We start from the raw sequence: 21,696 nt of genomic DNA, 5'->3' as shown, positions 1-21,696 counted from the left end.
TATCAGTTTGTTCCAAAATCTCCTCTAATGACACCTCAATTTGGGACAGTTCCTCAGATTTGTCACATAAAAAAAATGGCTTAGGTTTGGGAATCTCCCTCACATCCTCAGCCGTGATGACCTATGCAAAGAAGTCATTTAGTTTCTCCGCATTGGCCTTATCATCCTTGAATGCTCCTTTTGCACCTTGATCATCCAGTCGCCCAACTTGTTGTTTACCAAGCTTCCTGCTTCTGATGTACTTAAAAATATGTTTGCTATTACTTTTTGAGGCTTTGGCTAGCTGTTCTTCAAATTCTTTTTTGGCCATCCTACTTATATTTTTACACTTCATTTGCCAGAGTTTGTTCCTTTCTATTTTCCTCAGTAGGATTTAACTTCCACCTTTTAAAGGATGCCTTTTTGCCTTTTCACTGCTTCTTTTACTTTGTTGTTTATCCACAGTAGCTATTTTTTTGATTATCTTACTACATTTTACATCTGATATGTTTCTAGTAACACCAACAAGAAAAGGTGGAGGTCTGTTCATTAATAGCAAAATAAGCACAATAATCACTTGGGGCGTGGGGGGGGAGGGGCGGGGAAGGGGTTGTAGCTACAGTGGTAATGTGAAAGTGGTTGGAGGCATTCTGCATGTAAAAGCAGTGAGGTGGATGTGGGCACCAGTGGCACTTACTATGCCTGAAAAAGGATGGGACATGTTCTCCCCTCAGTGCCAATCTCCAGATGCAAGCAGGTGCACTGAGGTGTAAGGCATAGGCCACTCTTTCATCCACATAGGTGTGTCCGTTTTGGAGTGCAAAGCACTGCTGAAAGCACTAAGCAACCACTCACATGCTCAGGGAGCACTAACACCAGCATTCTGCTTGCCTCCTGTATGGTGCATTGTAATGAAGAAGGTCCCGGAGCACACCCTCCTCTCTAGTGCACCGTTAAGCCATGCAAGGATCTGCAGTGTTCCATGAGGGTCACATCCCCCCTTGTTACTGCAACCACAGAGGATCCATTGACAATGTATATGGTGCAGTTCTGCTACACAAGTGGAGGCAGGATTTGAGTGGGCTAGATAGAGTGTTCACAACACTTTGGCAAGGAGTTTTGCCAACTCCCTGCATTCTAGTGTGGAGAGGCAGGTGGTGGTGTAACAGGGGTTAGGTGATATATGGATCCTATCCTCTCTTCTGTGGTAGGGGCTACATAACCTCAGGGTTGTGGTAGTGGTTATAGATCAGCCTGAGGGTAAGGATTCTTTCCCCTGTAATATCTCTGCAAAGCCCAGCCCAGTATGGAGACTGAGGGCAGGGCTACACTACAGCCAGGATCGACACTGAGACCGATCTACCAGTGGTCGATTTAGCGGGTCTAGTGAAGACCCACCAAATCGAGAGCAGATTGCTCTCCATTCGACCCCTGTACTCTACTCCTGACAAGAAGAGTAAGGTAAATTGACGGGAGAGTTTCTCCTGTTGACCCCCCGCAGTGTAGACCCCCTGGTAACTCAACCTAAGGTATGTCAACTCGAGCTACGTCCAGCGTAGGTTGACTTACCACGGTAGTGTAAACATAGTCTGAGTACTATCTTGAGGCTTTTCCCCCATGTGAGTAGCTATAATCCATGCAACTTGTTACTTTATATCTATGTGGAGAATATATATGCATATTAACAAACTCCTGAAATCTTTAAAAATAGTTTCCATTCTCTTTTTTGAAAACTTGAAAATGTCTTTTATAATTTGAAAAAAATATGAAGGGCACATGCATTGGGGTTTGTTTCCCATTAAAAATAAGGGGAAAATTGATGTTGAAATATGGCAGACTATATTAAGATTATTAATTTGAGTTCATCCCAGTTCTTTCAGTTCTCAGTGTGACTTCTATTTAATGCATACACAGAACAATCAAAACTGGATTAGTTTACAGAACGAGCACATTCAGAGTTTTATCTTTCCTCAATAAACAGATTTAACCAGAGCTGGGTTGTACATTGATTGATGGAAGCCTTAATAATTTCTTTTACCTAAGTCAAACACTCTCACTCAACCACTTCTGCACAGCCACAACACTCTGCAGTTTTCACAGCTTTCTGATCATCTTTTTTTTTTTTTTTTTTTTACATAAATAAAATTGTTTCCAGGATCCAACAGCTGGTGCTTGCTGGCTGAAGGAATGAACAGGAAGACAATGTGTTCACAGGATTACAGAACAGGCTGAGAGGGAGAATTTATGCAGAGTTTTATAAGCTTAGTGAGGCAGAAAATAGATTGGGGTGCAGAGAGGAAATAATGTGTCAGTCAAAGCTAAGCTTACAGACATAAGCTTCCATAACACAAGAGCAGTCATTTGCTGTCTTGGCTCTTGTAACTTCAACAGTTACCTCTAAGTTTGGGTGGAACCGCTGGCAGATGTTTTCATGAGATCTTACTCTTAAGTGACTTTTACTACAAGTCTGTCTTTTAAAACCTGCAGCTGAGGCAAGAGCAAGAACACAGCAGCAGTTTCACAGACCATCAGGAAGGCATGAGAGATGGTGGATTGCTTTCAAGGATGACTCTTAAAGATGGAGCAAATCCTCCAGCTAGCTTGGCCATTATAGTTTTCTTATGAAATCTTGGATTTTGGTCTCCCTGAACTTTTATAGCTTCATCTTAATACAATGAGAATCTGTTTGGCATTTGTGAGTCACTAAATTTCTCTGCAATCCTCGTGTGTGATTGGCAGATTATATGCTTATAACTTGTAGTGTATCATAATAGTGTCTAGCAAGTTAGGCTTGAAACTGCAATCATGATCTTTTAGTCCTTATACATGGATGTTTTGATGAAATGGCCCATGCCATCCCCCCTTCCTCTAATTTGAGTTATAACTAAGGAGTTGCTTTCTGAAATGACTAAGACAGACAAGGTTTTACACTATTGGTAAGGCAAGGCAAAGCACTATTGGTAATACTATGCAAATAGCCAGAAAGGAATGCTACTATTTTAATTAGTACCTTAGAAAAAATGTCTGTTATATATGTGACACACAATAATTAAAGAACCTGTTCTATTGATTTCACAGTATCTGTTTCATTATTTTATTTTAAGTATATTTTTAGTTGCTTCCAAGGTAACTTTGACAACTGCCATCAACATCGTCACCATGGACACTGGCATGAAATAGGGCTGCCTTTTCTCTTTGTTGTTGTTTGGCATTGCCATAGACTAAATAATGAAGACATGTATTAGCAATACAAACAGTAATATAGCATGGGTAGATGGCAAATGCCTAGAAGACCTAAATGTCATTGATGATATTGTGCTACTGAGCAACACCCCAGCAAAGTTACAAACAAAGACAACCTGGCAAAAACAGCAGGTCAAGCAGGGCTCAAAATTAGTTATGCTAAAAGAAACATCTTTGTAACCCTGAGGTGAAGTAGTAACATCACATTAGAAGGCAACAATATCAAGAAAGTAAAACAGTTCTCTTACCTGGGCAGCACCTCTTGGCCAACAGAGACCTCAAGAAGAAAGTGACATCAAAGATAGAAAGGCGCATATAGCATTTAATAAATTCAGCAATCAAAGATATACAGCAAAAAAATAAAGTTGAGAATTTTCAATTAAACTGTAATCTCTGTGCTAGCATATGTCTGGAGAGCTACCAAAATGTTAGATGCCCTCAAAAATAAGAGCTGATGAAAGATTCTGGGCATTGGTTAGAAAGACTTCATCACCAACAAAGAGATTGGAAAATTGCCAACAACGCTTCATTTCCAGAGACTCAGACTGAAGCACTGGACATGTTTGCAGCATGTATCCTGGATGTCAATACACAAATTCTCACACATGAAGCCGTCAAGTGGAAACCAACTGGTGTGAAGCAACAAGAACACCGCAGAGAAACCTTAAGAAGAACTTTTAGCAAAGAGGGCAGAACAGTCTATCTCAGAACAGATGGAAGCAGCTCCAAATGTCAGAGAGTGGGACGGAAGAGACTAGTTTTGTTCCTGTGTGCTAACATTGGCATAGGGAGGATGTAAAGTAATAAGGTAATGTGTGTCAGAGATAGTATTAAAGGAAGGAAAAACAGACTGAAAGAGTCAGTTATCAGATGTAAAGGGACAACAATCTTCTACCTGTGTTAGTTAGAACCACATGAACAGCTAGCAGTCCAGGTCATAATGATCTGATAGGTCCTGCTGAATGCCTAGTTAAGATGCTCTTTCTGTAGAGCACAAAATTTATTTAATAGTATCATCATCATGTAAGACACTCACTTTATTTGTACTTGGGTTGTAGGCTAGACAAAACACTGAAACTACTTTGTGTGCACAAAATGAATGAGCAACAAATACTCCAGTTGCTTTACTGTTAGATGGCAGTTGAGAAATAACAGATCTCCCAATTTTCCAAGACTATCTCCTTAACAGCCCACTGCTATCAACATATTTAGATATTTGTGGCAGGTTAATGGAGGCCATTTTCACCTGGCAACTGCATCAATCCTTAGCAACAGTATGTATGCATACCCACCGCTGATGTAATTTTTAGTTTCTGGTAACACAAAGCCAAAAATGGAAGATCAAACTATAAAAACCTTTGCAGAGAATGTGTCAGGCATTTTCAGATAGTGTTTTGCCTTAGCAACTGTCTCATTTCATTCCCTAGCAACTCTCAATACTAGTTTTGTCGTATTTTCCAGCTCAGAATTACCTCTCGTGAACAACTAGGAGGATTCCCTTGTTATGTTTAACACAATACATCTTTTTTCTATGCTGTAGTTTAAGACAAACAGTAGAGCTCAGTACTCCATAGTAATAATTTAAATAAATGGGAGAATATCATGACTTGGGAGAGAGTTTTAAAAAGTTAGAATGTCAGATCCTATATTTTAGGGCAGCAGTGTCTCTTATGCACATTGTTATTTTCGGTGTTGCTGTGGCTGTGTTGGTTCCATGATATGGGAGGGACAAGGTGGGTGAAATAATATCAGCTCTAGATTGTGGAATATAACTAATATTGGACAAACTTCTGTTGGTGAGAGAGACAGAGTGACCTGAAGAAGAGCTCTGCAAAGTTCAAAAGCTTGTCTCTTTTACATGTGAGCTAGTTAAGACAACTTGAATTAGATTCTTTCCTCAAATACATATATAAATATAACCCCCACTGATTTCACTGAGAGAGAGGCACAATTTAGCATTCAGAATTTACTTCATTTTATTTGCATATTACTCTTTTAGGGCCAGATCCAGTGAGGGGCAACGTTGCACAGTGGGGCAAAGCTGCCCTACAATCCGTTTAATCAGGCACAGGAGGAATCCCTTTGTGTAGGAAATTTCTTGGAGTGAAAAGCCTCTGTAGCTGTTCCTTTGCCACCCTCAGCTCCTCACCCCTACTCCTTCTGCCTTCTGTGGCAGGAGTTGTAGCCAAGGTTAAGGAGGAACAGCCAGGGAGTCCCTATGCTTCCATGATGCAAGCTGACAGAGCAGCCCTTTGGGGTTGTGGGCAGCCAACACAAATTACAGCAGCATTCATGTAGATGAAGTGGGTACTGTGTGTGTCAGGGCTACACTGGAGCCCTTTCCACACCCTGTCATCACCTGGTACAACTTGGTGTTCCACTGGAATCTAGTCAAACAGCTCCAGATTGTGGAATTTATTTTTTCTATTTAAAAAATCTCTCAGAAATCTCAATTAAAAACTATTAAAAATACTCTTATAAAGAGTCTTGTATGAAAGTGTGTATGAGAGAGAGGTGCTTTACAGATAAATATACAAACGATCTCTAAAGAGATAACATACAGATGAATTATACGACAGGATGAAAAGAGCAAACTCAGAATTCCTTGAGCAGTGACATTTAACACCTGCCTCGTCAGTTTCATATTTGATTTTGTTTTGTTTCTTGGTCATCATCTGTTTCCTTAACACTGCTAATGTGTATGCACAAAGGGACGTGGTTAAGGTTATGTGTTGAACTTTAACTTTAGCATGTCTTCAGTTGTTAGTGCTTAATTCACTCCATGCAACCCTTAATGTTCTTTTAGCTGGGAAACCGGTGTGTGTGTGTGTGTGTGTGTGCACGTGCACATCAGAGAGCGAGACTGTGCACTACAGGTTAGAGCTGGGCAAATGACTGATCTTTTGATTCAGAAGCAGTTAAAAATGGGGGAAGAGTTGGGAGTTTGGGTAGAACCCCAAATCCGAAAGTTTGGGGAATTTTCTGGGAATCAAAAAAGTCCCTTTTGGGTCTGTTCCAGAGTGGTCATTCAAAATTAGATTTGTCACATCCCCACTGAGTGCCCTAATGACCGGCTTAAAAGTTATAAGCAGGGGAGGCAGCACCTCTATCACCACCTCCTCTGGACATTTTGTGAATGGTCAAAATTATTCATGTCAAATTGGTGAATAGTTTAGTGTTGACCAAAACTGCGTTATTTTCTGAATAGACTATTCTCCCAGAAAAATTCACCCAGCTTTACTGAAGATGGACCTGAAACAAAATCAAGTATCTGAAAATGACAAAATTTAGGAAAAGTTCATATCCCAGTCCAGACTTTGTGACTTGGACTTATTCCACTACACACACGCGAACATACTCTCCCTCCCTCTTAATGTTTGTCTCTTTTTGAAATACTATATAAAATTATCATTTTTATATTGTATATACAAATAAAAATGGGGTACACATTCTTTTCTGTATCTGCTGTCATTTATACATATCCTTTCTGCATCACCACCCAGACACAAAGGACATTGCTTATTGCTATCATGGGTGCGCTTTGAAATGTCTCCATTTCCCACACAGTCATTTCCACTTGACTAGACTCATTTTCAGTTTATTAAAAATAAGGTCCTCTTGATTATGATATAGTCTCATAGAAACAATAAGCAGCAGCACTAAAATCTTCTAAATTCTTTTTTAATTAAAAGTGGCATGATTGTTTGAATAAGAACATATATCACAACCTAGGGTGAGATACATGACTTATTTTTATTACTATTGGTGTACTTCAGCCTCTCATATTTCTGCATCCTGTGGGTCTTATTCTATTCCCATTAAGATAATGTGAGTTTTGCTGTTCACAATAACAGAAGGCGGTTCAAACCCTAAATTAGAAAAATAAATTATGTATCTCATCCCAAAGTGTGATTTCATATGTAAAAATATAGCACATCTCCCTCTGTGTGTGTGTGTGTGTGTGTGTGTGTGTGTGTGTGTGTGTACACACATCTCCTATGCTAGAATCACAATTCTCAAAATGTCCAGGTGACATCTAAAAATTTTGGATAATCAGGAGAGCCAGCAAATATACTTTGAAATCAGCCCTCAGGGTTTCCTGAAAAAATTATATATTTCAAAGCCTGCTGGCCAGCTCCTGTGACTATAAACAACCTCCTTCCGCATTCTCTGTATTCTATCATTGTATGCAACTTAGTTTCTGAGTATACAGACTGCAATTTTAGCTTAGCCCTTGTGCAACGGCACTCAAGGGACAGGGAATTTCACAATCCCCTCCTCCCACTGGACAACAATGCAGGATTAGAGCAAATTCTAGTATCAAGAGAAAGAGGGAGAAAGTAAGTTAAACAGGGATATATTGAAGGAAATTAGTGATGTTCTAGATCACTGCTACATTGGTTTTTGAGGAATGGGCAGATTCCTAAGGACAGGAAATGGCAAACATACTGTAGTACTATTATGCAGAAAATAATTGAGACATGGTATTAAAAATGTAGTCTATTTGTTTCTTTTGGGGAAAAATATTTGAAACAATATTAGGTGAAACATTACTTATCACTTTAGGGAAAACAACTGGGTATAGTTTTTAGGCTTTAATAAGGGAACAAAAGGAAATGTATGATTTGGATGGCAACTTCCACCATAGATCTGTGATAGTAAACTCTTGCTTAATTAAGTATCAGGGGGTAGCCGTGTTAGTCTGTATCTACAAAAACAACAAAGAGTCTGGTGGCACCTTAAAGACTAACAGATTTATTTGGGCATAAGCTTTCGTGAGTAAAAACCTCACTTCCAATGTAATGATCCTCGTCCAGATCTGGTTGCATCCGAAGAAGTGAGGTTTTTACTCACGAAAGCTTATGCCCAAATAAATCTGTTAGTCTTTAAGGTGCCACCAGACTCTTTGTTGTTCTTGCTTAATTAACTATTTTGTTCATTAAGGGCCCAATCCAAAGCCCACTTGAATTTAATGGGAGTCATCCATTAAATTCAACAGGTTCCATCACAGAAGGAGGGAACAACATTGGATCTTACAGGTTTAGATTTTAAAAAAACCCTGATGAGTTTCCATAAGAAAGATGAAGGGTTAAGGTGTAATATCATCATCATAACCTTTTGTTTAGAGAAGAGGATTAAAAATCGGTACGTGTTTTTTGTTGTGGTTTTTTTGTTTTGTTTTTTGTTTTCCCTCTATCTGGAAGGGGGCAGGCAGTAGATGGTTCTGGGGATCTCTCTTGATTAGGTACAGATCTGGACGAGGATCATTACATTGGAAGTAAGACAAAGAATGGCTAACACTATAACTAGATCCAGAGGGATACAGATCTCTTAGGAGATTGGACCAAGAAATGGAAATACAATCTGCTATGAAAAAATGGAAAGTAATACGTTTGGAAGAAATTAAGTGAAATAGGGAGCATAGATTAAATGGAACAGTCTTGTCACACTCCCCAGTAAAGTTCTTAGCTGCAGTGAAACAAACCCACAAACTAAGTGTTGTAATGTGATACCGTGAGAGATGGAAAGCAAAATAAAGAGGGGGTGATTTAAGGATTTGCATGTCACTGATCAAGCCTCAGCTACACTAAAATCAGTTTTAGTTACTTTTTCCTGAAGAGGGTATTATTATTCTTAATCCTTCATAGTGCATTGTAAGGGTAAAATTCACCCCAGCAGAGAGAGCCATCACAAAGCCTATCCTGAGGACTTCAGCCAGAATCTTCCAAACACTCATGCCTGTGCTTAACTTTACATATGTAAGGAAGGAACCCCATTGAGGTCAGCCTGATGATGTGCCTGATGTTAAGAATGTTCATAAATATTTCCAGGACTGAAGTGTTGAGTGGGAAGTAAGTGGTGCATAGGCCTCGTGTTGGCCCTTGGCATAGGGTGAATTTCACCGTAAGTAAACAATATGCTTAGCAGAAATGGAAAAAAATAAGTTCTCTGACCCAGCTGTTTTGAAATCTAAGGGCCCAATTCTGCAGTCCTTCATTCTGACTTGGTCAAAATTGCCCCCTGAAAATCCGTGGGCCCAATTCAGATCTACATTAAGCAGGTGAAATTCTATTGAAGTTCATGGAGCTGCAGCCGGTTGTGGCCAGGGCTGAATTTGGCCCTTTGTCTTTTAATAGGAATTTTTGCCTGAGTAAATTGTATGATTGAACCATAACAAACATGACTATAATACAAGCAAGAAACATCAAATGAAAATATGGGAGCAGAGTGTCTCAGGGATGAGGTCAGCACTGAAAGGCTGCATGAAAGAAGTGTATGTTCAGAGGAGGCAGGTCACTTGGTGCTAAGGAAGAGGGAAGCTGTTCCAAAAAAGGGGAGCTGCAGGATTGAGTGGGGAGAAGGAGACGGTGTGGGAGCATTAAAGAGAGAGGACTGGGTGGAGCTGAAGCAGACATGACTACAGCGTAAAATAAGTACAATGACTCCAGGATTTTTAGAATGGTGGGTGGTTGTGAGTAGAGAGGAGCATATATATACATGAAGGGGAGAGAAATACTTGAGACTATCCAGAAAACAAATTAGATCATGTTACTTTTATTGGAAGAACATAAGCCAAAATATGCATTAAAGGGGCAAATCTTGACTCATTCTCTATGAGCTGCAGAGGTCCCCAAGGGCAGCAGAATTTAGATAATTAGATACTACAGTGGCAGGCACTATAGAAGAAACAGCTGTGCAGGAAGCTGTGCAAATTTTTTTACCCATTTTATCTAAAGAAAGACCATTCTTGATCTATAATGATAAACATTTAGCTTCTGAGTATAATAAATATTGTATCCACAGCCAGCCCATTAAATATTTTATTTGAGCAACAGCAGCTTCTTTTCATCTTTAATTTATTTTTTCTAAAAATATAGCTGGCAATGTAATCCCTTTTTTGGTTGTTGTGGAAATACCTACCCCAAATTAGGCTGCAGCTCACATACGCTGAGTTCCCCTACCACTAGCATGCTTACCGGAAAACGCTAATTCATGGCTCTGATCCTGTGAACAGGACTTCAGTGGGACTATTTACATGAGTAAAATTACTCAGGCATGTAAGGCCTTTCAGGATCAGACCCTTAGCTTTTTCCCTGAAGAATTACTAGTAAGGCAGGTGTGGAGAAATAGTGTTGAAAGGAACAGCTAGAGCAGTAATATGTTCACAAGCTCCCAATTGTTTTGTGTTTAAATAGAAATTATTATTATTTATTACTTATTACAGTAGCACAGCTGGAAGCAGCTGGGGAATGAGGGGAAACCGTAGTGAAATCAAAAGCAACGTTAGCATATGCTGAACAGATAATATGCAAAACTTCTCAGAAATGGTGCTTAATTCTTTGCCTCTTCATTTTTATATGAATTCACAGCTCAAACCTTTCTTGCGAAAATTTCCCCTAAGACAAGCACTTTTTAAGTGGTCTCTTTTCAAGCAAAATGTACATCTTTTAATGCACTCAATGCTGGGGTGCACTCTCCTCTTCCTGGGCTGCTTCTCATCCTGGATGGCTGCTACCTATTCAACTTTTTCATAAATGATCTGGAGAAAGGGGTAAAAAGTGAGGTGGCAAAGTCTGCAGATGAGATTAAACTGCTCAAGATAGTTAAGACCAAAGCAGACTGTGAAGAACTTCAAAAAGATCTCCCAAAACTAAGTGATTGGGCAACAGAATGGCAAATGAAATTTAATATGGATAAATGTAAAGTAATGCATATTGGAAGAAATAACCCCAACTATACATAAAATATGATGGGGGCTAATTTAGCTACAATGAATCAGGAAAAAGACATTGGAGTCATCATGGATAGTTCTCTGAAGACATCCACGCAGTGTGCAGTGGTGGTCAAAAAAGCAAACAGGATGTTAGGAATCATTAAAAAGGGGATAGAAAATAAGACGGAGAGTATCTTATTGCCTTTATATAAATCCATGGTACGCCCACATCTTGAATACTGCGTACAGATGTGGTCTCTTCATCTCAAAAAAGATATACTGGCATTAGAAAAGGTTCAGAGAAGGGCAACTAAAATGATTAGGGGTTTGGAACTGGTCCTGTATGAGGAGGGATTAAAGAGGCTAGGACTTTTCAGGTTGGAAAAGAGGAAACTAAGGGGGAATATGATAGAGGTATATAAAATCATGAGTGATGTAGAGAAAGTAAATAAGGAAAAGCTATTTACTTTTTCCCATAATACAAGAACTAGGGGCCACCAAATGAAATTAATGGGCAGCAGATTTAAAACAAATAAAAGGAAGTTCTTCTTCACACAACTTGTGGAACTCCTTGCCTGAGGAGGTTGTGAAGGCTAGGACTATAATAGCATTTAAAAGAGAACTGGATAAATTCATGGAGGTTAAGTCCATTAATGGATATTAGCCAGGATGGCTAGCCTCTGTTTGTCAGAGGGTGGAGATAGATGGCAGGAGAGAGATCACTTGATCGTTGCCTGTTGGGTTCACTCCCTCTGGGGCACCTGGCATTGGCCACTGTCGGTAGACAGGATATTGGGCTAGATGGACCTTTGGTCTGACCCAGTACGGCCATTCTTATGTTCTTATGAACCTGGCTTCCTGGGGTGGAGTGGTGTTCCTGATCTCTTTAAGCAGGCCCCTTGCACTCTGCTGCTGCTGCAGAAACAGCTCCTTGGACCCGTCCCTCCTGAGCATCCCCCTCCCGTTTCTCCTCCTGCTCTTGCCGGCCCTCTTCCTGAATGAGAAATGACGGCCTGTGGCAGTGATGCTTCCTGCTGCTGCTCTTTCCCTTGATTGGCCAGTGCTGCTGATGGGGTCACAAAAGAGGCAACATAAACTGGTAGCAGGCTCAGAGTGGTGCTATTAGGGCATACCAGATGTTTCCATGCTCTAGGCAGGACTCCAGTAGCAGAAAATGCACTGGAGAGGAGAATATAATGTACAAACTAGCCATAGCCTCCCTTGCTTTGGGTGATGGGTGGGGCAGCCTGATCCAAGAATAACCAAGAAGGGGATTTTGCCAGGGAGTGTCCTGCTTCTCTTTGCAGTAATTTCTTCCCCTGGAGTTTTTGTGGAGCCCTTGACAGGAGTTACACTGTTGTCAACTCTTACAATTTTATTGTGAGTCTCATGATATTTGGTCAAGTATCAGGGGGTAGCCGTGTTAGTCTGTATCTACAAAAACAACAAAGAGTCTGGTGGCACCTTAAAGACTAACAGATTTATTTGGGCATAAGCTTTCGTGAGTAAAAACCTCACTTCTTCGGATGCATAGAGTGAAAGCTACAGATGCAGGCATTATATACAGACACATGGAGAGCAGGGAGTTACTTCACAAGTGGCGAACCAGTGTTGACAAGGCCAATTCAATCAGGGTGGATGTAGTCCACTCCCAATAATAGATGAGAAGGTGTCAATTCCAGGAGAGGAAAAGCTGCTTCTGTAGTGAGCCAGCCACTCCCAATCCCTATTTAAGCCCAGATTAATGGTGTTGAATTTGCAAATGAATTTTAGTTCTGCTGTTTCTCTTTGAAACAGACTCTATGATATTTGGTGTTTGTCTTAAAGCCCCAGTTCCTGAAGTCTAGTCATTACATGACAATCTCAGCTTTTGTTTAAAAAAAACCACCCCACATCTTACTAACCCTCATGGTTTCTGAAAAAAAACTTGAGAACTTGACCCAAGGGCACCCTAAAGGCTCAGAAACCAGAAATGGTTTCAGGGGAACAGGAGTGTATGTGCGGGGGGGGAGGAAGAGGAGGGAAGGGGGAAGGGGAGAGCCTAAAATCCATTATTAAAAAAAAAAAGCCTCACTATTTTAAAGCCAACTTCAAGACTTTTGGAAGCCTGCCTCATATTTGAATGCTTGGGGTTTGCATTACTGGAGTTAAATCTGTTCCTGTTGGCAGGGACTTGGAAGGAAGGAGGTGCTATTATAAAGTACTGCCTGCCCTACCTTGAACTCAATCCTAGCAGTGTTACAAGTTACACCTCACTGCATCAGTTTTAGACAGCCTTCCCAATGTGTTTAGTTAGCATGACATTCACGGTACTATCCAAATATTATTTACTGGTGACACTTCAATGTGTATTTGTACCTTACAAAATTTGCAGGGGGAAAAAGAAAGGATTTGATTAAGCAAAGGTGATTCAGAACTGTGTAAATTTCCAGGTGTACCACTAACAATCACAACTTACTCCTCTCTCTAGGGACATTTTAAGGCTGGCTGGGAAAATGTCAATATTTTTGGCAAAAATTTGAGCACAAGAATTTTTTTCTATCAGTAAAATGTATTCATTGAAAAATTTCCAGCCAGCTCCAGTTGTTGCACTATAATTAGTATAATAAAAGTGCTTCTCATGTCCATTCCTCTGCTGAAAAGTTTAGGTCAATGATTTTGTATTTCTTTTTCTTGTAATTTTTTTTTTAAAGGAGACCAATTTTAAAGATTGTAGCTGCTGTTCACAAAAGAGGAATTTAAATTTAAGGAACTTTGCCTGTGAATGTAGAGTCTGCCATCTATAGTATACTTTGGAAATGAATAAATTTGGTCAGTGGGAATGAAATTCACCTTTTTAATATTAATCCTTCTCTTAGAGCCTGATCCAAAGCCCATTGGAGTCAATAAGAGACTTGGTATTAACTTCACTGGGCCCTGGATCAGGTCCTTGAAGCTCTGGGCTATGTAGATAGTCATACCTGTATTTCCCAAAAGATCATAAAAATTGGTGTTAATAGAGTCCAAAGAGTACACACAGATTATCCTTATGTGCTAGCCTGAAGTATGTAATATCATGCATATAAGGCAGGTATCATGTCTCTCTTTATAGACTAACGTGTGGAAGGTCTTCTCTCTATGGTAATTAATTACAGAGGATTTTGTTTTCTCTTTTATATGTCAGACTTCATTTTATTTGTAACCCAAATAGTTGTCTGCTTTATATAAATGAATGAAAATATCTTTTCTTCTAAGCACACTGTAAAAATATCAGTCAGTATCCTTTGCAGTTAGATACTAACATGTACTGCATGTCCCAGGCAGATGAGATTCAAGGTAAAATATAAAAATGCATTGTTGTTTTTTCTTGACCTTCTTTTTGAAACTCCCTAATGGAAAATATATTAGGCATTTCCCAAAACTTGACCATTCTGTCTTTTTTCCTTAGGTGAGAAGTCTGGTGGACATCAGCAGATTCTGAAGAAACCAAAGTAAGATTTTACATATGCTGTATTTCAAAGTGTTTATGGTTACAGTTCAACTTTTTTCTTAAGGGGACTATCGCTGATTTTTGGCATGGATTTCTTGGTGTAAATCTAAAATTTCTCTTGTACTTGGCTGCCTCTAGCAGTGGTTGGAAAGAGTATTATTTTAAAGGTTCCTGTAGGCGGGAAATAGAGCACGGTATTTGGAGTGGTGGCTTTTGCAGTGAAATCTTGTCCAAAGGAGTCCTGAGGGGTCAGGAGTGAGATCACAGTTTAGATTTTGCAGTCTTTTTGGAATAAAGGAAAAGAGTCTTAATCCCTTAAACAAGTTGGGTTTGTTAGGTATGCTGCAAATTAAATGGAAATGTAGTTAGTCAGTAGAATAAGTAAACAAACAAACAAAAGGTTGCGTTTGAGCCTTTATAGCTTTTCTGTTTGGTGTCAGATTCACTAAACCAGCAAAACACTTTATGGGTTCTTGTAAACATGTGTTCTGCATGTCACACCTACTTGAAAGTTTACATGAATTCTTCAATCCTTTTAAAGAAAATTCTGTATTTCAGTTGTGAAGAAATCTGATTATCAAACACCTTGGGCCCTTTCCTGTCTCTTTCCATTGATTTGAATAGGAATTGGAGTCCCTAATGAGAATATATCAGATTACAGCAGCATGTTAAAACTAACTAGCAACTCAAATCAATGAAGTGAAGTATTAATTATTGCATGTGTACATAGATAGCTTTTAATTAGCAATGCATGATACCTAGGGTGACCAGATGTCCCGATTTTATAGGGACAGTCCCGATTTTGGGGACTTTTTCTTATATAGGCTCCTATTACACCCCACCCCCGTCCCGATTTTTTCACACTTGCTGTCTGGTCACCCTAATGATACTTGTCTTATCTGGATTTACCTAGGATGTGAACAGTGATTTACCATTTGCCAATCAGGCTACAAAATGTACAAGCGAGGCATATAGTGAAGGATAGTGTCTCAGTTGTTTGTTTCCATTTCTCTGTTAGAATTATATTATTTAAAGTTTGTTTTTATATTTTATATTTCCTAAATGCTGCAATAAATGGAAACTATAAAGTCAAAACTGGTCCCAGATTTAGGTATAATTGCTTGGAGTCCCATTTCAGCCAGGATTGTCCTCAGTTTTTAAAATCAGTTTTTAAAATAGCCTGTGTGTTGACAGCTTTTAAACAATGTTTTTTTTCCATACTGGAGGCTGCTGTGTTTATGCATTGGCATTGTTATTTTGTCCGTACGATTTATCTGCAGAGAATGTGTTTTCTTCTTGCTTCACTAAGTAATGCACATCTTGATTTTACAAAACAGGAAACTTTTCTTGGGATGGGGTGGGTTCAAGCGCTAACTAATATTTTACATTTCCATCCCCCCTTAAATCTGCCCATTTCAAGATAGAAACCACAAAGACAAATATTAGAAAATGGTCTTTAGGAGTAATTGATTGGTATATTTACAGTAGGTTGTAGTTGCTTATGAAATATTTGCAGCCTTTAGTAAAAACCAGTTTATTAAATACTGTGTATGACAATGTGGAGCAACATGATTTTCCATTGGAGAGAATTACTGTGAGTATGTGTACACTGCAATTAGACACCCACAGCTGGACCATTCCAGCTGACTTGGGCTCTCAGGGCTCATGCTAAGGGGCTGTTTAATTGTATTGTAGGCATTTGGGCTCGGGCTGCAACCTGAGCTCTGGGACCCTCCCAACTCGCAGGGTGTTAGAATCCAGGCTCCAGTCTGAGCCCGAATGTCTACACCACAATTAAACAGCCCCTTATCCTGAAACCCTTAGCCTGAGTTATCTGGTATGGGCCAGCAACGAGTTTTTAATTTCAGTGTAGACATACCCTAAGAGAGCTGGTCATTGGCTTAAGATTTAAGGGTAAATACATTTACAAATATGCATTTTGTTTACAAAATCCAAAAAAAATTCATTATGGAGCAAATTAGGAAGCCCTTGTCCCATTTAAGTTAACAGAAATCCAAAGTCATGACTATGAGCTAACTCGCTGTTTATTTTGTAAGGCTCTCTATTTCCTCCAAGTATAGTCATTTCTTCCATGTGGCTGTTCTTGAGAGCCTGCAATTTACTTATTATAGTAAAGTGCACATTATACATAGGAGGGAGTTGATTATGGAGATCAAAGGACATTGAGATGGCAAAAGAGTAGCAACCTCTGATTGCGTGACAGCCTAATCACAAAAAGCCTGACAGTGAGGGACTCTCAAAGTACAATTTAGTAGCAGATAGGGTAGCAATACATCCTATAAGGGTATTAATATTTCTAGTAGCCATTACTTATTTTTTTTAAAACGTAAACACAAACTAATTCATAAAGCAACCCAGTTCTCTTTCCTTGTGTAAGGAAGATGCTCTAACTGCACACATTCTAAAAATATCGGTTCTGTTTATGATGTCATTATTTTCTGGTGTCCTCCATGAACAAAAGACTTAACTTGTCTTAGAACTGCTTTTGATATGGAATCACTGAAATCCCAGTGAGTCTGAGTTTAGCTCTTGATGCTGTAAGTAATGCATTTCCATTTCTGTGCCATCATAGTAATGAATCACTATCTTATGCAGCATGCAAGTATTCATCCTCCTGGGGCAGCTATGACATCACTTAGAATATTGAATCTTCATGAAAGTCGATGATGTTATAAAAACTGACAGTTATATTATATACTTTTTTTCCTCTTTCCTTTCACCTGGCACAGCGTATTATGAGGGGAAAAAAATTCTCTCTGGTTGATGAGGTTTCCTCCACCACAAGAGGATGTCTTCACTTCAGCCTGCCTTTGATAGATTTCATTTTATATTTAGATTTAAGTGTCCAAGGAAAAAGATAAAGCAGGATCACCTAATCATAGGGAGTCTGGATTGTACATGAATTAAGAAACGAGCAGGGACATTATTTTAACTAGTCAAAAGGTTCTATTATTGCTAATTACCAAATTATAATTGTCCAAGAACAAATGAAAGGTTGCTAAGACACAACATATTACGGGAGAGGGAGCAGGAAAGAAGAAAATCAGCACAAATTATTAATAAATCAGATAGCAGCACTAGTATTAATCTAGGCATATGTTATCAGGGTTTCAAAATAACCATGTGTGGTATGATGATAAAGCAAGGCTTTGTTGAGATTCTGCTATCATTCTGTCTCATCTATCATGAGAGGCCTTTCATGTATGATGGAAATCTGCAATTACTTACTGAGGAAATAATAACCTTCTGGTAAATGGTGAGCAGGTGTACAGAAGTACAGAGATTCCTAGCAGAAGGAACCAGCGTTACCATGCAAACAACTTGGAGTTCTATGGGACAAAGTTGGAACTGACATGTTCAACTTGGGAAGACATGATCACCTGGTTATAATAGACTACTTTACTAATTTCCCAGAAGTAATCTCAGTTGAATATACCACAGCAGCAACAGTTGTCAGGCACATTAAATCTGTATTTGCATGGCATGGAATTCCAAGACCAGTAATAACTGACAACAACCATAGTTCAAGAATAGGGAATTCCTGAACTTTGCTAACATGTATGACATTCATCACGACATGAGACATATATCTTCCCATATATATTAGATCCAATGGATTAGCTGAATATGGAGTACATATAGTGAAGAACTTGCTCAAAAAAGCAATGAATGCAAGAGAATATCCACATTAGCACTGCTCAACTATAGAGACACACCACTGCAATATGGAAAGTCTCCTCTTGAACTTCTCTACCTTACACATATAACTGCTCAATTACTAGATATAGGACAAAAACAAAGGATGATTAAGGAGTCTGTGATAGTGAGGACAAGACTAGGGAAGTACAATCAAACAAAATATTACAGTAAAGAAATCTGACTAAAGAGGGCTTGCAATACAGCAGACCAGGAAGATTGCTGAAACGCCCTCAAAGAGTGATCAAGACTTGTTAGTGTTGTGTTTAAGCAAACTGAACAGTTAAGTCAGTTAGTGTATTTGTAATAGTTATTAATTTGAACAAAAACACTATTAAATTAATCAGGGTATATTAAAAGGGGATCTAAAATGGGATGATGTCTCTAGAATAAGTCCTCCAGGAAGTGTAGCGATCCCAGACTTCCTGTACACTTGGTTTCCTGGGACACACTTTCTGCTAGGGGCAGACACAAAGAAGCCCAGGATAGGGCAGTTGCAGACTGAAGCTACACAGAGAGTAGAAAGTTTGTCACCTAATTTCTGTATGTACTTCCTGTTCATATTAAAGCATTTATCATGACAATGGTCTGCTCATCGGTGAGATACTGCAATGTTTGTGGGATTGGTGAGACCATAGCTAAACACCAGAGACAAAGAAAAAAGAGAAAATTGAAAAATGGGTGCAGGTTCAGAGAAGATTTGAGGTCTGTCAAATGCACTTTATGATGAGAAACTGAAGATGATCAATTTATTTAGCTTATGAAAGAGTATAGTTGATAAAGATAAAGAGTACAGTGCAGTTATGTATTTATGCTATGTCTTGTAGTATGCGTCTTGTCAAATAGTTCCATACAATACAATTTTATTTTTCTATCTTTCCCTTTTAAAAACAGCACTAAGAAATGTAATTTACAAACAAAATATTAGAGAAAGATGGCAAGATTTTTAGCATGAGTAGGCCCACAATTGTTAAAGTTGCGCACACAAGCTTAACTCTATCTTTTTGAACATATGCATTACTTATCCTTTTGAATTTGATGCTGTTTTTAGTTATACAATCACTACTGCTTCATAAATAATATGATATGCTGTTTTATATTTCTCTACATATGTAGATACATGTACATAAACTCTTATTATACTTTGATCTACTCTATCTATGCCAGACAACAAATCCGTGGAAGTCATATATATGAAAAGAACACAGGAAACCATACTTACACATCATATTATAGAACAGGAAAACCAATACAGAGTAATAGTGAACTTTATTGGCGTAAAAATTAGCTTTGTAGTTAACTGCCTCATCTCCTGAATTGCACATGTGGAAGGTTGTTTACCAGTTGAAAAGAATGTGTGTCGTTTATGGCTGCTGACTGATTTATTAAAATGCATAGCTTGGGAGTTTATCATGTAAAAAATCTGTAGTAAAAGATCTTAGACCACCAAGTCAATTTAAAAAGTATAAGTACACAAGAATGAAACAAAATTACAAGATGCTACACATGTGTAGTCACTGTTAATGGTTAATGCATGATAAAATATAGCTTTACAGCATGTGACCGTGTAATTGAAGGACTGCTTGGTTTATCATAAGTATGCATAAAGGCACAGCATTCGGTTTGCTTGTGCTATCTTAATTTTATAATTTCCTGATGAGAGCTAAGCTATCTAGCCAGGGGATTAGCTCTGCCTTCACATAAATGGGTACAACTCCCATTGACTTCAGTGAGAAGTCACCCACTTTTGTGAGGGCAGAACTGAACTCTTAGCTTTAGCTTAACATAGTTTGCTTTTATGGATTAAAATGCGCATTTTCCACTAAAGAAAATGGCTTCTTTTGAGTGTTGCCATTTATTGCTAGGTAAAAACACTGCGTCAGATCCTCAGATGGCTTAAATTGGCACCGACTGAGAATTTGCACCAGCTGAGGCTCTAGTCCCCTATTGCTTTTGAAACTGGAGTTTGGGAATTTACACATGATCTTTAACATGTTGGATTTGATAGAAATGTTACCTTTGTGTTTACCAGACAGAAAATTATGTGAAACCATGAATCTAAACATGTTTGGGACTGTTGCCATACCAGATTTATTAAACCAGTCATTAATATGCCATTTACTTTTCTGAATGAATTGAACCTGTGGTGACTAAAAAAAAAGAGATTATGGTGTAGACTCCAGCAATTAATAGTGTGAGAGCCTGCTCCCTTGCTGTGGGCACTGTGTATCTTAAAGCATTTGAAATTTTGGCTTATTGTTTCCCTTGGTTGGGTGCTGCTGTTGGATATATATATATATTTTTTTTTCTGTAATCACAGACATTATTTCAGCTGACTTCTCCCCAACATTCAACCTGGTGATCATTACACAGCTTAATAATATATATTTTACTATTTATTCATTTAGAGATCTATTTTTTTTCTTTGTGTCACCACTCTGTTCCAGTCTTGTTTAAAAAAGTCTGTGCACTGAGGCAAACAGGCCCTGAATCCTAGTGTCATAACTATAAAAGGAAGTGTAACAGCCCTCCTGTGTACAATACTATAAAATCCCTCCAGGCCAGAGACTCCAAAATCCTTCTACCTGTAAAGGGTTAAGAAGCTCAGGTAACCTGGCTGACACCTGACACAAAGGATCAATAAGGGGACAAGATACTTTCAAATCTTGTTGGGGGGGGAGGCTTTTGTTTGTGCTCTTTGTTTTGATGGTGGTTCGCTCTTGGGACTGAGAGGGACCAAACATCAATCCAGGCTCTCCAAATCTTTCTGAACAAGTCTCTCATATTTCAAACTTGTAAGTAAACAGCCAGGCAAGGCGTGTTAGTTTTTATCTTTGTTTTCTCAACTTGTAAATGTACCTTTTTGCTAGAGTGTTTATCTCTGTTTGCTGTAACTTTGAACCTAAGGCTAGAGGGGGGTCCTCTGGGCTCTTTAAGTTTGATTACCCTGTAAAGTTATTTCCCATCCTGATTTTACAGAGATGATTTTTACCTTTTTCTTTAATTAAAAGCCTTCTTTTTAAGAACCTGATTGATTTTTCCTTGTTTTTAAATCCAAGGGGGTTGGATCTTGATCCACCAGGAGTTGGTGGGAGAAAGGAGGGGGGATGGTTAATTTCTGCTTGTTTTAAGATCCAAGGGGTTTGGATCTGTATTCACCAGAGAATTGGTGAAAAGTCTCTCAAGGCTACCCAGGGAAGGCAATTAGCACATTGGGAGTGGTGGCAGTGGACCAGATCTAAGCTGGTAGTTAAGCTTAGAAGTTTTCATGCAGGCCCCCACATCTGTACCCTAAAGTTCAGAGTGGGGAAGCAGCCTTGACACCTAGTTAGAGCAGGACAGATCTCAAATTATTATAGTAGTTCATTGATAGTTATCTAGACTGTTTTTTTTTTTCACTTTTGCATATGTGCTTGGGTAATAAATTGATCGGCACAGTGCAAAACATTAAATAAATCAATTAAATGATATAGTACTAGAACTAACCAGGTGCTATAGCCATGGGCAGCGAGTGGACGCCCCTTTTTTGGGGAGGCTAGCCCCATGGCCCCACCCCCTGCAGCAGGAGCACTGA

At 38.9% G+C, this 21,696-nt stretch overlaps 1 protein-coding gene across 25 annotated transcripts in view; it reads left to right on the top strand.

Annotated features, from left to right (window-relative positions):
* The window catches only part of PTPRD (protein tyrosine phosphatase receptor type D), a 1,677,890-nt gene that overhangs the window by 1,047,613 nt on the left and 608,581 nt on the right, over nucleotides 1-21,696 (top strand). For all 25 annotated transcript variants that reach the window (XM_054031429.1, XM_054031444.1, XM_054031437.1 and 22 more), the window contains one exon: nucleotides 14,364-14,406. The gene's annotated coding sequence lies outside the window, so the exon portion shown is untranslated. The remainder of the gene's footprint in view (nucleotides 1-14,363; nucleotides 14,407-21,696) is intronic.

This window comes from Malaclemys terrapin, chromosome 6 (assembly GCF_027887155.1).
Source record: "Malaclemys terrapin pileata isolate rMalTer1 chromosome 6, rMalTer1.hap1, whole genome shotgun sequence".
NCBI lineage: Eukaryota > Metazoa > Chordata > Testudines > Emydidae > Malaclemys > Malaclemys terrapin.
This window is presented reverse-complemented; position numbering and strand designations above follow the sequence as displayed.